Source organism: Sceloporus occidentalis, unplaced genomic scaffold (genome assembly GCF_023333645.1).
Source record: "Sceloporus occidentalis isolate IW3139 unplaced genomic scaffold, rSceOcc1.0.p SCAF_1, whole genome shotgun sequence".
NCBI classification, from domain to species: domain Eukaryota; kingdom Metazoa; phylum Chordata; class Lepidosauria; order Squamata; family Phrynosomatidae; genus Sceloporus; species Sceloporus occidentalis.
In genome coordinates, this window is record NW_028316981.1 from 228,879,968 (window position 1) to 228,897,708 (window position 17,741).

General features: G+C 46.3%; 1 long non-coding RNA gene across 1 annotated transcript in view; it reads left to right on the plus strand.

Annotated features, from left to right (window-relative positions):
* The first annotated feature begins 1,053 nt into the window (after positions 1-1,053).
* LOC149323590 (uncharacterized) overlaps positions 1,054-17,741 on the plus strand; it is a 38,183-nt gene continuing 21,495 nt past the window's right edge. Inside the window, exon 1 of the long non-coding RNA XR_016280179.1 lies at positions 1,054-1,078. This is a non-coding gene — a long non-coding RNA (uncharacterized LOC149323590). The remainder of the gene's footprint in view (positions 1,079-17,741) is intronic.

The following is a 17,741-nucleotide window of genomic DNA, read 5'->3' on the forward strand; positions in this document are numbered from 1 at the left end:
TTTCCATTCAAGGATGGCCTTGTCTGACAGCCCCAGCTGGCTTCCAGAATGCCACCTCCTGGCTTGGCAGGCCACCCAGAACACCATGCTGTGTTTGCAGATCCACACATGGTGTCTCATCATGGGGCAAACTGCATCTGAAACAGAGCAACAAAACAACTTTAATGAGACAGAGGTCACACATATGATTGATAGGATTTTGATTTCCATTGACCAATCCTCTGGATGTCACTGGAAGACATGCCTAATGTAGCCGCCGTGGACGCAGCCCTATGCGGAAAGAGTGGATGATGAATTTCACTCCATGATGGCCCTGTAATGAACCCCCTCTTAAAGATGGCAGGCGCTTGGGCTTTACTTATCCCACCGCTGCCACCTATTATGTAACGGTTACCCTCTTTTTTATGGCTGGCGGTAGGGTCTTTTCCTTATATAGTAGCATGGAGCTGAGATGTATGACTGACAAACTTTTATGTAAACCAAAACAAGAACTTTATTAAACAAAATGGTTGAACATCTCTTTCTTGAACTGAATGATATCATATACCGGCTAGTTCAGGCACAGGTTACTTAGTTACATCTGTATTAATTGACTCGGCTACTGTCACTTCACTTTTCCCCAAATATCTCTCTATCACCTAGAGACTTTCCTGCCTCTCTTTAGGCAGTTCGTTCCCTTAACTCAGCCACCACAGGATATTACACTCCAGCCCCTTCCTCTCCTAGAGGTCTGGAAGTGCCCCGGTAGGGAGCCCTTTTCTACTCAGACTCTACCCCTAACCGTACTTCTATAGCTCTGAAACCCTCCCTCTCAGGATTCCAAGCCCTAACTCTCTGACATTCTAACCCCCAACTGAACTCTCCACTGCCTCCGTTCCAACTGACTCCCCAACTGTCAGTTCGGCATCTTCAAAAGTTCCAGCCCACAGGCTATTGGCTGGCCCTCAGCTGCCTTCTGATTGGTCAGCTGGGCTTGCCCTCCATTACAGGCCCAAACCATCTAAAGCTCTGGATGTGACAGACCAAACTTGAAATGTAGTGAGAGGGGACACATTTAAATGGCAGAATAAAGGGCCAGGTGAAGAACCTCTAATATTTAGAAATGTCTGTAATGCACTAACAGGGCAAAGTAATTTATCAGTGCATGTTAGTAATCTAATCTCCCTGCTTTTGCCCAACTGGTCAGATTGGGAGGATTGTATAAAAAGAAGGACAAGAGCTATCACGTAAAGTAACGTCTTGATATAATATGTTCTTATTGGTATGATCATATTTTGAAGCCAGAACAAGTTCACTTATTCTCAAAGCTCCAAAGAAGGCAGTTAAGGCAGCAGCATGGAAGAGCATAGCCTCATATGAAGAATTACATAGTGAAGGCCAAATTGAACTAAGCCCCCTTCAAATAAATAGTGATAGGAGCTTACGTGGGTCTCTAGTTCTAATGCCCTCTCAAGGCCACCCTTCCAGGATCATTTGTATTCTAAAATCCCTGGAAGTATCCTGTATGCCCTGCGCTTTTAGCCAGAAGGCTATAGCAGAAAGCATACCTCAAATAGATTAAACTTTGAAGCCTTTGTTATGTAAGGACATGCAAAATTGGAGGAAATGTGCCACAGGCACAGGATAACAAATCAGCCAATCCAGAACAATGCTGGAAATTTACAAATTCATTGACTGCCCAGGCGTAGCTTCTTTTAGTTGAAGGCGCCAATGATAATCCCAAAGCCTGGACTACTTCTCTTTGCCAAGACTCCATAGGTCCATTGTCATCAGGTCCTGGGAATCTATTCTTTCTTGTTCTTCCCCTTATATTGCCCTTTTTATTACATCTTAATATATCAAGGTTGAAATCCCCTCCCAGAAATAGATCCCCTTCATAAAAGTCCTCCAGTAGAGTTAAAACTTTATTTATAAATTCAACTTGTTTTTCATTTGCGGCATAAATACAAGCAAATGTAACTTTTATCTTCTTTATATTTCCTTTAACAAAAATATATCTCCCCTCATTGTCTTTTTTAATCTTATCTACTTGAAAATTTATTCCGTCTTTCATTAATATTGCCACTCCTCTTGCTTTGTTTGTTCCCCTTGACTCAAACAGCAAATCCCATCCACCATAGTTAAAGAGTTTTACTCGGTTTCTTCTTGAAATATGTGTTTCCTGAAGCATGGCTATCTGAATTTGTTTTTCTTTAAGCATCTTATTCAACCAATGTCTTTTCACTGGAGTATGCAATCCATTAACATTTAATGACATAATATTCATATCAACCATTCAATCTATTCCCTTTTCCCTCATTGTTGTTCCACTCTCCTTTTCTTGCTCTCTGATCTGCTATTTCTTCCCCTCCCCTCCCCTCTTGCCCTTTCCCTCCCTCTTCTGAACTCAGGTTCTCCCCTCCATTGGAAGGGGCACTTGCTATTCCCGGCTCATTACCCATGTCAGATCCCTTCCCTTTGGAGATGCGTTCTTCACTTATCCCCCTCCCTCCTTATTATTATAGCCTTTATTACTGCATGTTGAATGTTATTCAAGTCTATTATAACTATCCTATTCCATTATTACATCTACTACAGTATATAGTCCTTGCAACTTTCCCAAAGTACATCACATTGTGCTTCCTCTTTCTTTCCTGCTTCTCAGCTGTCTATCGCATCTTTCCTTCTGATATCTTTCACCTGCTTTGCCAATTTAATTCTATCTTGTTCTTCCTCCTCATCGCCACTGTCAGTTCCTCCTTGACTTTCTCCTCCAAGTCCCAGTTGTTGCAGCAGTCGCTGACCCTCCTCCACGTTAGAGGCTTTCAGCAATGTCCCATCCTTGAAAAACCAAGAGAGCTGTAGGGAAACCCCAGGTGTACTTAATTTTTGCTTCTCTGAGACATCGTGTTATATCTCAGAGCAAGTTTCTTTGTTTAATAGTCTCCAATGCCAGGTCTTGATAAATCTGAATTTTTTGTCCACCATATTCCAAATTCTGTATAGATCTCAATTTTTTAAAAACCATGTCCTTCATATTTTCTCTTCCAAATACAATAATTATGCCCTTCCTTGTGCTGTTTCCTTGTGTCCCCAAACTCCAGTAGGCTCTCTCTAAATCAGCTTGGATGAAATACCCCCGGTTGGGTTTGTTGGTGCTGGCCATCACTCTTCGAGCGGCTGCCTCTGGCATCAGGGAGTCCAGGAGTTTCCCGACTTCCTCGTCCGTCCAATAGGCAATGCGGACCGGGACCCTCCTGCGTGCCTCTGCCATCGTGATCGCCGCCCTGGGGTCTGGCACAGTTTCGCAGGGGCATATATGGGCACCTGTGCCTGAGGGTCGTTAGGCTAAGGTGGCTCCAAGCCAATCAAAACTTTCAGAGGAGCAGTTTGAATCTCTCCCCCAATAGATGCCCTCCGGGTGTCGAATTGTTACAGTCAAATGGGCCATTAGGAAAGCTTAAATTTGAGGGGAATTGATACATTGTCAGAGAGGCAATTGGCAGTTGGAGCTGATGTATCTTTCTGAACCAGGAAAACAGGCGCCAGGAGACCTTTTGTGAGTGTGTGTGTGTCCCTCTTGCACATTGGTAAGAATGCCCAAGGCACAGAGCAAGAATAACATAAGTAGTCACAGACTGTGGATAATGGTATACATTTATTCAGGTGCTTATGCTATTAGATAACAATGTACTCTGGCAACACAAATGGCACAGGAGCCATGCTTCAGATTCTTCCTGTCAGAAAAAAATCTGCCAGGGCATTCCTGACAGCCACCCCTTCTTTCTGCTTGTTAGTCTCTTCAGCCGCCGTGATTGCTCCCAGGGTAGGCAGCACAAAACGGCACCTATATCGCAGCCCCTCATCCAGGACCCTGTCCTTGGTCTCACAGATGTTGTGCAGAATGGCGCATGATGCGAGGATGGGCACCACGTTCTCATCTGCCACCAAGAGTGGGGCAGTGAGACAGCGCCATCTGGCCTTCAATCTGCCAAATGACCTCTCCACGGCCCCCCTCATGTGATTCAACTTCTTGTTGAACAGCTTCTGTTTGGGAGTGCGGGGGACCTTGAACGGCGTCATGAGCCACTTCCGAATGGGGTAGGCAGTGTCAGCCAATATGAGGGGCCCAATCTGCTGGCCTCTGATGTTGATGCTTGGGTTCCCTTCCACATAGATGCCATCTTCCATGGCCTTGAAGATGAGAGAATTCCTGGCTACCCTGGCATCGTGGGCTGACCCTGGCCATCCGAGCTCCACGTCCATGAACCTCCCTGTGTGGTCGCAAGTCCCTTGCAGGATGACAGAATAGGAGCCCTTTCTGTTCACATTTGCGCTTCTCTGCCCCAAGGGTGGTATGATGAGGCAGTGGCACCCGTCCATGAGGCCAAACGCTTGCGGGAAGCCGCACTGACCAAAGGCATCCATAATCTGTGGGGGAGAGGAATGAGGAGAAACAGAAGAATTAACATGATAATTATTTTATACTTGCGCAACTGCACCATAGTAAACACAGCAAATGTATAGTGAGGGATGACATTTTACACACAGTAGCACAGGGCTGCCAGAGATTAAAGAGAAGGTGGTCTGGCTGTCCCTACCTGACATGCGTTCCCCAGGTACACAGTCCGTGACAGCAGCAGCTTTTCCATGGCCAGTGCAAACTCCACCACGATTTCCCCCACGGTGGCAATGCCAGCCCCAAACAGCATTGAGGTCACAGCATAGCTGGATTTGTGTGCCAGTGTAAAGATACCAATGGCCACTCTCTTCTCCACCGGGATGGCTCTCCTCATCACTGTGTCTGACTTCTCCAGTTCTGGGCGCAGGATGCCCACTAGTCTGTGGAAGAGGGCACGGGGCATTCGGAAGTAATACCTCCATTGCTCGTCAGACGAAACTCATTCCACAACTGTTGCGATCTAGGGACCTTCCACCAGCAGCGAATCCGCCCCACTCGGACCATGGCCATGGCACCACCAGCAGCACTCTGCTGAACTGCTATGGCAGCCACTGCAGCCCTTGGCTCTTCTACGTCATCATCATCACTGCTGCTGTCATCCAAGTCTGCAGCTGTTGTTGAGGTGGGTGATGGGACCTCCATTACAGCGGCAGTGGGGGGCGGAGGGGGGGTGGTAGCAGCGGCGACAGCTGTGGCTGTGGATTGCAGCTTCAGTAAGACCGCAGGGAACAAAGAAGAGGAGGCATCCATGATGCTGGTGGCACTCGCAATACGCAAACGGGCAAGGATGCCAACACCAGCTGATCACTTGGCAGGAGTCCACCTTTGTTCTTGGGTAGGGCGGGAAAAAAAGTTTAAAGGGGCCTGGGCCCTTTAACTGTGCACATGCGCAATCTGCAGCTGGCAAAAGAGAAATTGACAGCCAGTGCTAAACCGGCGCAGCTGCGCAGTCAGCAGCCGGCAAAAGAAAAAAGCCGCGTTCGCAGCCGCCTGTGTGGCGGCTCCCTCTCTCTTTAGGGCGTCCTGTGAGGCTGTGGTATGGAAGCTGCGGGTAAGAAACAGCCCCAGGTGAAGCGTCTTCACTGCCTCCAGTATAGAAGCCCCATCCACCTTAGCCACACCCCCAGGGCGGGCGGTCTGGAGGCTCTGTATTCAGGTGAAGACACCTTCAAGACATCTTCCACTGACCGTCTGTAACGCGCCATAATTTTGTTTCTTAAGTTTTATATGTTTTTTGTATTCCTTTCTAAGGGATAACATCTTCACTTGTACATGAATAGAGGAAGATCTCTGTGCCAATCTCAGTGCCAACCTTAGATTCTTTTTCATTATCCTACATTCTGTGTCAAACCAGGTTGAATTACTTTTCTTATGGTTTTCCCCTATGGACTTAGATGTCAAATAGTTCTTCAACATTTGGCATAAGTTTGTAAATGAATTTGTGACTGCTACCCACTCAGCCAAAGGTGACCAGATTGTATCGGCACAGTTTTCCACGTTCTCAAGTTTGAGACTGACTGATATTGCCGTAATATCAACTTTAGCCCATCTAAATCTGCCACTTTGACTCTCATGCTCAGGTTTCAACTGAATCAAAGCTGGAGGGGTTACAACTTTAGAAACTCTTGAATCGGCAAATAGAGGGTTGATTCTTACTTCCTGAAAAACTGTTGGTATAAATTTGATATTGGGCTAAATATTCCTGCATCCTAAATGGCATCAGTGGAATAGTAGAGTGTTTGAAGGACAACAGGATCTGCATTTGGTTTGGGTCCCCAGGGAGCCAGTCCACAGATTCTATATCTATCTGCCTTTGATGACAATGAAGAAGCTTTCCCAAGGAGATTCTGATTGCTTTCTTAGAAATCCAGCGGCCATCACTGAGCCTGTTCTTGTAAATACTCAAGGCAACCTGTTCTGATTGAAATAAACAATTTTGAGGATTTTCACATGAGGCTGCTAGTGTTCAGGATGAATTTTACTATATATGTATGTAGTGCTAGTTCAAACTAGAATTTTAATGGAAAATTGAGTATCTACCTGTAGATGGTTTCCAAGCTTTACTGTTTTACTTAGAAGTACTTCCTCAATTGCTAGACATACTTCTATGCATATTCTACTAGCAGTGGATACTCCAATTCCAAAATGAGAGGCAACTGTTCTGTACAAAAGAGAACTTGCTAGCCACCACAGGGTTATCGCCAGCCTTTTCTCTACAGGGATGGCTCTATGCGTTATGGTGTCCTTTGCTTGGAGATGTGGTCTGAGTATATCTGCTATTTCAAATACAGTTTCTTTGCTCATTCTGAAGTTACTGGTCCACATTTTCTCATCCCACATCCCCAGGACTTCATTGGTCCACCAGTTTGTCCCTTTGCACGGACGCACCCACCATCATCGAAGTTCAGGTATATTAGCAAGATAGGCCAGAGTGCCACTTTCTTCACACAGCTGCAGAGATTGGACACTGTTCATAAAATCGTATAAATTGGTCTGCATCTTGCGAACTTGCAGTTTAAGCAGCCTTAAATGCTTCAACTGCCTTCTCAGACGTTTATTCTCCATTGCAGTCCATCTGCAGTAAATATGGACCAAGAGGTAAATAACGCTCAACAAGGTCTCAATAGTCACCATCCTTCCCCCAGATAACCAATAAAGCCCACAAAATAATGCTAACCAGGAAATGCTGAGGTGCTTGCTATTATCGCGATGTTTCAGGAGGTCAGTCTCGCTCCCTCTGGCCAGATGAGGGATTTCACCAGCATGATTAACAAACGCTAAGGAATGGCTACATGTGAAAATTAATAGTCTATTTAACGTTCCTAAATCGTTGCTGAATCATTACTGTGTCCAGTGTGTGAATGTAACTGTTTTGAAATTGTTTTTGTAATCATTTATTGCTGAATTCTGATATATCAACCTTTTAAGAACACTAAACAGCCTCATGTGAAAATCCTCAGAGTCTCTTGAAGCAGAGACTGAGCATTAGAAGAAACCTACAAATTCCAGATTTGTACTTTAGACAAATATCTTATGAAAATGGAGGAGGAACTTCACAAATCCCAGCAGGATAAAGTTTCCATACTTTCAGATCTGACACTGTAGTGGTGGAATTTTCCTGTTATAATAGAAAGCTATAGAAAGATGGAATCACTTGGGTTAAGAGAAATTTAATTTTTAAAATGAGGCTTGGAAACTAGAAAACTGGAACAGAGAAGAATGGGGAGGGCATCTTGACCTGCAAGGAAGTTTGCACCAGCAAAATAGACATAATATACACAATTTAAGATAAGGAGACATTGTTGATGTTCAAAGGGAGACTGTTGAAGGCTACTGGATTCCTACGGGAGGAGTAAAGAGTAAGAAATGCAGTTTTTATATATGCATTTATCTCTATCCTGATTGTAAGAATTCTGTGTGTTTAAATTGTAATTGGCCAATGAGAAGTGATGAAAACCTTTCTTTGTGTAATTGACTATAAGATTAGGCCATTTTGTCTTGTTCTGGGTCTCTCAGTTTTGGAATCTTGAAATCCACTGAGAGCATTATTCTCTGCCGGTTTTAAAGAATAAAACTTTGAAATTTTCAACTTTCTGGGTCCTTCGCCAATTCCTGGTTTTGTCACGGACCTGAGGCTTTGTGAGAGAAGGCCCCAGGTGCCTAGGTTCCCGTGGTTTTATTATCAAATTGAGTGTTATCTATAACAGCACCTACTTGGGAACTGTACATTAAATTGAACATCCTTCAGAATGAGTGGGAAACCCTAGAGAAGGATAAACCAGAGAGTGTAGTGGAAAACTTGATGACATCTCTAAAAGACGCTTTGCAGTGTGCTGGTGATAACTTAAAGGTTGCAAACAAAAGGACCTGGTATGACAAGACAGCAAGAACTAGAGACTTTGTACCAGGGAAGTGTTAATTCTTTGACCAGTGGAAAATAAATAAATTGGAGTTCACAAAAACTGATCCTGTGCAAAACAGGGAAGGGGAGGTGATGGGGGAGGGAAAGGGGGGCAGGGAAGGGAAGCTGCTTCAGGAAGGGGAAAAGGGGGTGGTCGGGCAGTCACCGGAGGATGGTCTGCTGGTTCTGCTGGATGGCCTCCATGGTCACAGCCATCTCGACACCCTCTGCTCCAGCCAGCGCTCTGTGGGGGAAAAACAAAGAGGATGGTTAGGAGCAGGCTGTGGACCCCATCACCCACTCCCACAGGCAGGATTTCTGGGTGCCCCCACTCCCTCCCCTTGTTTCCCCGCCACTCTTACCTTGCTGCTGCGCTTGCAGCAGTTGGTGTCTCTCTCCCGAGGCAGGCGGAGGCTGGGGCCAGGCTCCTCTTCTTCCGTGGCAGCAGCAGCAGGTCCTGCAAAAGGGGAAGAAAAGACCCAAGTTACCAAGCTGGCATGGCGGAGGAAGGCACAAGTGTCATGGGGGCTGCAGTCATGCAACCTCCACCTCTCACCTTGGGGACCTACCTGCTTCCAGAGGAGCCTGCTCTGGCTGCAGAGGGGCCACAGCAGCTGGTCCCGGCTGTGGCACACCCTCGGGGACATTGTCGCCCCCCGAGAATGCTGGAGAGGGTGATTTGGCACGGTGCCCTGCCTCCGTCTCGGCCGCGCGCCTGCAGATGGGAAGAGGAGGGATGCCATTGGGACCATGCAGGAAGGAGGGGAGGTCTAGGGAAGGGTGAGGGAGGGTAGGAAATGGCATTGGAAAGCATGGCAAGAGCTCTGACTTACCTGGAGGATGGCGATCCTGCCACCTTGGCTTGTCCCCCCTGATCCAGAGCTCTCTCAGCCACTCGAAGAATGGTGGCCACTTCCTAACCGGGGGGTGCTCTCCGAAATCCTCAAGGGTTTCAAAGAACGATACCTTCAGGCCCTTGAACTTGACCCAGCACTGATGCATCGTTTTTTGAAACCCTCTCTCTCGGAGGGCATGGAAAGACTGGATGAAAAAGCCCCAGTTAGGTTTGTTCGTGCTGGCCATCACTCTCTGAGCGGCCGCCTCTGGCATCAGGGAATCCAGGAAGATCTCAACCTCTTCATCGGTCCAGTATGCAATGCGGACCGGGACTCTCCTGCATGGTGCTGCCATCCTAATCGCCATCCTGGGGTCTTGCACAGTTTCTCAGGGGCATATATGGGCACCTGCGGCTGAGGGCCATTGGGCTAAGGTGGTTCCAAGCCAATCGAAACTTTCAGAGGAGCAGTTTGAATTTCTCCCCCAGTAGATGCCCTCTGGGTTTCCAATTGTTACAATCAAATGGGCCATTTGGGAAGCTAGAATTTGAGGGGAATTGATACATTGTCAGAGAGGCAGTTGGCAGTTGGAGCTGATGTATTTTTCTGTACCAGGAAAACTGGCGCCAGGTGACCCCCTCAATGTGTCTTCTCCGGGCACATTGCTAAAAATGCCCACAGAACAGAGCATGAATGATAGGCAGACACAGACTGTGGATAATGGGATACATTTATTCAGGCGCTTCTGCTATTACACTACAATGTACTCTGGCATCACAGATGGAGCAGGAGCCATGCTTCAGATTCTCCCTGTCAAAAAGAAATCTGCCAGGGCACTCCTCACAGCCTCCCCTTCTTTCTGCTTGGCAGTCTCTTCATCCGCAGTGATTGCTCCCAGGGTGGGCAGCACAAAACAGCGCCTGTACCGCAGCCCCTCATCCAGGACCCTGCCTTTGCTCTCACAGATGTTGTGCAGAATGGCGCATGATGCGAGGATGGGCACCACGTTCTCATCTGCCACAAGGAGTGGGCCAGTGAGACAGTGCCATCGGGCTTTCATTCTGCCGAATGACCTCTCCATGGCCCCCCTCACGTGATTCAGCTTCTTGTTGAACAGCCTCTGTTTGTGAGTGGTGGGTGTCTTGTAGGGCTTCATGAGCCACATCCGAATGGGGTAGGCATTGTCAGCGAGCACGAGGGGCCCAATCTGCTTGCCTCTGATGTTGATACTGGAGTTCCCTTCCACAAAGATGCCAGCCTTCATGGCCTCGAAGATGACAGAATTCAGAAAGATGTATTAAAATAAGAGATCTTAAGGAAATGATGAATGAAGACTTTAGTAAAAGAGTAATTCCCTCATTAGCAACTTTTTTGGAAATCGAAACAGAATTAATGGAATTAGAGATAGATAAAATCTTTCGGGTAAGTTCACAACGGACACAAGATAGATTGTTGCCAAGGGACATAGTAGTTTGTTTTGTGAGAACGAGATTTAAAGATTTGATAATTCAAAGAAACTATGAAAAGACATTGATTATAGAAGATACAGAGCTAAACATTTTCAATGATATACACCCCCAAATAATGATGGAAAGACAGAAATACAGGACATTAACTCAACCATTAAATAAAATGAATATAAATTTTAGATGGGAAAGGTTAGAAGGATTATCATTCTTTTATAGACAAAAGAGAATTAAAATAGATAACCTTAATAAGGCAAAGGAAATGGAAATGAAACTCAGGAGCGAGTCTAAAGATTTAAGAGATGAAAGAAGTCAAGCAAGAGAATGGAGAGCTAGTAAATATAAAGAATAAGGAAAGGTAGGGTTACATCAAGCATAACCATTTATATGTTTTATATATACATATACATATATGTATATATGTTTATATGTGTACATGTGTATATAATTACAAATAAAATTCAAAAAAAAAAAAAAAAGAAGATGACAGAATTCCTTGCCATCCCTGGCATCATGAGTGGACCCTGGCCATCTGAGCTCCACGTCCATGAAGCGTTCTGTGTGGTCGCATGTCCCTTGCAGGATGACAGACTAGGAATCCTTTCTGTTCACAAACGCACTCCTCTGTCCCAATGGTGGTATGATCATGCAGTGGCACCTGTCCATGATTCCAACCACTTGTGGGAAGCCGCGCTGACCGAAGGCATCCATAATCTGTGAGGGAGAAAAAGGGGGAGAAGCAGAGAAATTAATATGACAACTATTTTGCAATTGCACAACTGTACCATAGACAATTCATTTCCCATGGTAAAAACAGAAAATGTACAGTGAGGGATGACATTTTACACAGAATAGCACAGGGCTGCCTCAAATTAAAGAGAAGGTGGTGTGGTTGTCCTTACCTGATGTGCGTTCCCCAGGTAAATGGTCTGGGACAGCAGGAGCTTCTCCATGGCCAGGGCAAACTCCACCACGATTTCCCCCACAGTGGCAATGCCAGCCCCAAACAGCTGTGAGGTCACATCGTAGCTGGATTTGTGTGCCAGTGTCCAGATGGCCATGATCACTCTTCTCCACCAGGATGGCTCTCCTCATCACTGTGTCTGACTTCTTTAGTTCTGGATGCAGGATGCCCACTAGCCTGTTGTAGATGTCACGGGGCATTCGGAAGTAATACCTCCATTCCTTGTCAGACCAAATGCGTGTGACAAAGTTGTCCCATCAGTCTTCCAATCTAGGGTGCTTCCAGAGACAGCGAATCTGCCCCATTTGGGCCATGGCCATGGCACCACCAGCAGAACCCTGCTGGACCACTGTGGCACCCACTACAGCCCTTGGCTCTCTTGTGTCATCACTACTGTCATCCAGGTCTGCGGCTGTTGTTGAAGTGGTTGATGGGACCTCCATTAAAGCAGCAGTAGTGGTGGCGGAGGGGGTGGCGGTGGAAGTGGTGACAGCTGTGGCTGTGCATTGCAGGTTCAGTAGGAGCGCAGGCAACAAAGGAGAGGAGGCATCCATGATGTCGGTGGCACTTGCACTGCGCAAGCAGACAAGGATGCCAACATCAGCTGATCACTTGGCAGGAGTCCTCCTTTGTTCTTGTGCAGATGCGCCGTCTGCAGCTGGCAAAAGAAAAATTTACAGCGGCCCTTTAACCGCGCAGTTGTGCAGTCAGCAGCTGGCAAAAGGGGAAAAAACCCGCGTTTGCGGCCGCCCGTGCAGCAGCTCCCTCTCTCTTTAGTGCGTCCTGCAAGGTGGCAGTATCGAAGCTGGGGGTAAGAAACGGCCCCTGATAAGACGTTTTCATTCCCCCCAGTATAGATGCCCCATCCACCTTTGCCACGCCCCCGGGACTGGCGGTTTGGAGGCTCCATATTCAGGGAAAGATAACTTCAAGACGTCTTCCCCTGACCATCTGTCACACGCCTATGATTACTTAAAAAAGCACTGGAAAGATGCTATAAAAATGAGGTAAAGAGATATATGTTAGAAAAAATATAGGATGTGTAAAATGGAGACATATAATGTATTAGGAAATATGAAAAATGGGTAAGATATGTGTAGAAGGAAAAAAGTTTTAAAATGTTATATTTATTAAGTTGACAATAATATTAAAAAAAAAAGAGTAAAGAAGGTTCAGGGAAAAAAGCAGCATAAGCTTATTTATGGCGTTAGTCAAAGTATGATAAAGTAATAGTGTTTAGTTACGCCGTTAGCTAAACTATAGTAATGTAAAGTATGCAGTAATAAAGATAAGAAGATGAGACATTGAATACTTAGTTACAGCATATATAAAGAGATTTCCAAGTTGTAGGAAGTTGTGTTTGTTATGTTATATGTATAATTTTAGAAAATTTGTCACTATGTCTTGTGTTGTATTTGTAAGTGTATAGTTTATTTGTAAATGGTATGTGTTGAAAAGCAATAAATATATATAAAAAAAATAAAGTCACATACTCAACCATTCATCCATCTCTCTTCTTCCCTGCCTCATTTCATTTCCCTTCTTTTCCATCCTTATCCTTTAAAGTCTTTCTTCCCTATACAATAGTCTCATACCCTCCTCTACGTACTTACCTCTCTATAACTACTAAATATTTTTCCTTCCTTTCATTTTCATCTTCATTCATACCATTCATCCTTGACTTATCTCCCGCCTTGTCTGGATTCTATATTACTCTTGACTTTCTTGTACCTATTTCCCACACATATCATTGTTTTAAAAAGATGTAAGAAGAGTAAAATAAAAGGAAACAAAAGAAATAAAGATAAAATGTTGCTTACGATTTTTGATTCATAATTTGTGTATGTCTCTGTTAGTCTGTTTATTTTAGAAAGGTATCTACATTCTAATTAATGTGTTATCCCAAAAGCCTATTTTAAATAACATTATAACGTCTATCTCAATTTATTGTTAATCCTGTAAATACGACTTATTCTGTTGTATGTAATAAAAATAGAGAAGAGGCATTTCATCGGCTTTAAGCCATATTCTTTAATACAACAATTTCATATCGATGATAAAACCTTTATCTCTCTTACGTAGTGTTGTTTAGATAAAACTTCCATTTCACCTGATTTTGAATAATATACATCATTTAAGCTGTTATCCTTATTGTTTTCTTACTTTCTCCTTTATTTCTTGCGCCTTATGATTTCAAGTCTACATATCTTTCACCTTTATGCATTTTAGAAGGTGAACGTGGCTATTTTTCTTTATTCAAACATTCTAGGGTCTTAGCCTGCTCCTTTCCCCCATAGTCTATTGCTTTAGACCTAAGGAATTTTGTTAGTTCAGCCATTTCAATTATATCATAAATTTTAATTAGCCAATCTTTTATACTCGGGGGGGGGGTTGCTTTCCATTTTTGAAACAATGATATTCTCACAGATGTAATTGAGAAGAATTTTCCCATTTTTTTTAATTTATATTTTATTTTCATACAAATATCACAATATTGACATACATTACATTAACAGTTGACACACTTACATACACCAACTATACAAAAATCTCACATATATTAACCTCCTGATGGTAAGGTTCACTAGTCTGTGATAAATTGAGTAAACTTAATCCTTAATACATTTGTGTAATAGTATCGTTTTCTATATGCCGTTTACTTCTTGTATACTAACAGTCTATCATGCTCTTGTCAACAACAACAAAAATTTACTCTGCCAAATATATTAAAAAGGTATTCCTTGTTCATCTTTCTTCTTCTTCTTTTTCCCCAAAGGTTTACTCAGCATATAAGGACAGGTTGCTTACCTGTAACAGTATTTCTTTGAGTGGTCATCTGCGAATACATACAAATGGGTTTTACTGCGCCTGCGCAGTGCTGCTCGGAACCTACTGGAATCACTAGGCAAAGTTAACTTTGCAACATATAGAAACTTTTTGGCGGTAACTCCGCCCACCCGTTATAAGGCCCCTACCTTCCCGCTCTTTCCCCAGTTCCGCAACTTTTCCGCCAAGCAGGAGATGGAAGAGCCAATAAGAGCAGGACACTGAGGGGATGGACGGGTGGGATTTGTATGTATTCGCAGATGACCACTCGAAGAAATACTGTTACAGGTGAGCAACCTGTCCTTCTTCTTCGTGGTCTAAGCGAATCATACAAATGGGTTTAGACTGACAAGCTAAGGTATGAGGCGGAGGGAGTGTCCTGAGACCAAAGCTATGGTAAACCAAAGGTACATTTATTACAACAATAAACACCTTGAACCATAAATTGAGTCAGTCTTTTTGTTCTTGCACAAACAAAACATAGCAACAACATTGCTAAACCTGAGAACGGGAGATAAGGTCGTGCAAGACCATCCCATTGAACCTGTGCAAATCAACATTGAACAGAATGCAAATCAAAGGCATTATACACATGAATGCCGGCACACAACCATCAGCAGTGCAATCAATGCAACCCTGAGACCAACACAGCCCTCCCGAAAGCTGCGTCTCGGATGGCTCTGGTGTCCAACCTATAGTGCTTAATAAAAGTCAGTGGTTGGGACCAGACAGCAGCCTTACAGACATCCTCCAAAGGAATCCCCGAGAGGAATGCGGAGGACGCTGACATTGCCCTTGTGGAGTGAGACCGAACCCTGCCAGGGAGAGGCTTGCCTATCAGTTCATAGCAGAGGTGGATGGTACCAGCCACCCATTTGGACAACCTCTGCGCAGACACAGGCAACCCCCTCTTCGGTACCGAGTAGCACTGGAAGAGTCTCTCGGATCGACTGAAGGCAGCAGTTCTGTCCAGGTAAAAGGCTAGTGCCCTCCTGACATCAAGAGAGTGCAGGCGCCGCTCCTCATCCGACGTAGGATTGGATGCGAGAGTGGGCAACACAATGTCCTGGCACATGTGGAAAGCAGACACTACCTTAGGCAGGAAGGTAATGTCCGTACGGAGGACCACCTTGTCCTTGTGGAACCTCAGGAATGGCTGGTCCCTTCGTAACGCACAGAGTTCGCCCGCACGGCGGGCAGAGGTGATGGCCACAAGAAAAGTGGTTTTCCAAGTCAATAGTCTCAAGTCCGCTGTGGCCATCGGTTCAAAGGGCTTGGATTGGAGTGCGGACAGTGCCGCCTCCAAGCTCCAAGCCGGCGCTGGTACCGACACAGGAGGATGCAAGTTGGCACATCCCTTAAGGAACCCCTTCACCAAGGGATCCCTGAAAAAGGAAGCCCTCCCCCCGAATTGGTACTTGGCACAAATGGCAGACAAATAGCACTTGATGGATGCGAGGCACAACCCCTCATCCAAAAGCACCATCAAAAACTCCAGCACCACTGGAGTGGACACCTGAGCAGGAGACAGGCCCTTCTGGTCAAGAAAGAGGCTAAACCTCCTCCATTTCAGGGCATAGGACCGCTGGGTGGAAGGTTTCCTTGCAGCCAGGATCACCGTCCTCACCGCATCCAGCAGGGCGGCTAGGGCTGTATCCTCCAGGCCACCAGCGGTAGGCTCTCGATGTCCGGATGGATAATCCGTCCGTCCTGGATCGATAACAGGTCCAGGCGGGGGTCGAGGCGCAGGAAGCATCTCCTGGAGAGGTGGAGAAGGGATGCGAACCAAGACTGTCTCGGCCACCACGGGGTGATCAGGATCACATGCGATCGGTCTGTTGTCATCTTGGACACCACCCTGATGATGAGAGGGAAAGGAGGAAAGGCGTAGAGGAGCTCTCCCGTCCAAAGGAAGGCGAACGCGTCTCCGAGGGATCCGTCCATTCGCTTCCTGGAGCAGAACTGGGGACAGTGGCTGTTCCATCTGGTCGCGAAGAAATCGAACCGGGGAGTTCCCCACCGATCGAAGAGGTCGCTGACTGTCTCGGGATGGAGCCTCCATTCGTGGCACACCGACGGAGATCTGCTGAGACGATCTGCCAACTCATTGTGCTCTCTGGGAAGATGAATCGCCTGGAGGAGCACCTGTCTCTGGATGCACCAGACCCAGATGCGGAGAGTGAGGTCGAGCAGAGTCTTGGATCTGGTGCCTCCCTGTTTGTTGATGTAATACATCACGGTGGTGTTGTCCGTCCTCAGGAGGACCACCTTGCCTGCGACAGCGGATTCGAATGCCCTCAGTGCCTTCTCGACTGCCAGCATCTCCAGAGCGTTGATGTGGAGAAGCTTGTTCTGGGCAGACCACTTGTCCTTGACGACCAGGTCGAGCAGGTGGGCGCCCCATCCCTCCAGGGAAGCATCGGTTGTCAGAGTCAGTTGGGGCTGAGGCTGATGGAAGGGCATCCCGGTGCAGGCGTTGTGACAGTCCAGCCACCATCTCAGGGAAGCAGCTACCGGTCTTGGTACCGTGAGCCACTTGGATGGGGGGTCCTCCATCGGGGAGAAGACCGAGAGGAACCAGGACTGCGGAGGTCGAAGGCGAAGTCTTGACCAAGGAGTGACAAACGTTGTCGATGCCATGTGGCCCAGGGCGACTTGGACGTCTCTGGCCCTCACCCTTCTGTGAGAGATGCAAGGCCTGAGCGATGTCGTCAGCGCCTGGAAACGGTCTGCAGGAAGGAAGGCGGAGCATCTTTCGGAGTCGAGGATGGCCCCGATGAACTTGACCTGCCTGGTCGGTGTGAAGTGGGACTTTTCCCGGTTGATGACCAGTCCGAGGGAGTCCAAGAGGTGCAAGGCGAATGAGACTGCCTCCTGCAGCTCTTGCTGGGAATCGGCGGCGAACAACCAGTCGTCCAGGTATGGAAAGACTATGAATCCTTTCTGATGGAGGTATGCCACCACCGGTGCCATGCACTTCGTGAAGACTCTCGGTGCCGTGGCGAGGCCGAAGGGAAGCACGTTGTAGTGGTAGGAGTTGGAGCCGACGGTGAAGGCGAGGAATCTCTGGTGGGACTCCCGAATTCCGATGTGGAAGTAGGCATCCTTCAAGTTGACGGTTGCGAACCACAGGCCCTGGTGGAGCAGAGGTAGAATGGAAGCCAAGGTTACCATTCGAAAGCGACGGTATTCAAGGAACAAGTTCAATTGTCTCAAGTCCAGGATGGGTCTGATGCCCCCATCCACCTTTGGTACCGTGAAGCACCTGGAGAAAAAGGCCCTAGGGCATTGGTCGGGCGGCAAAGGG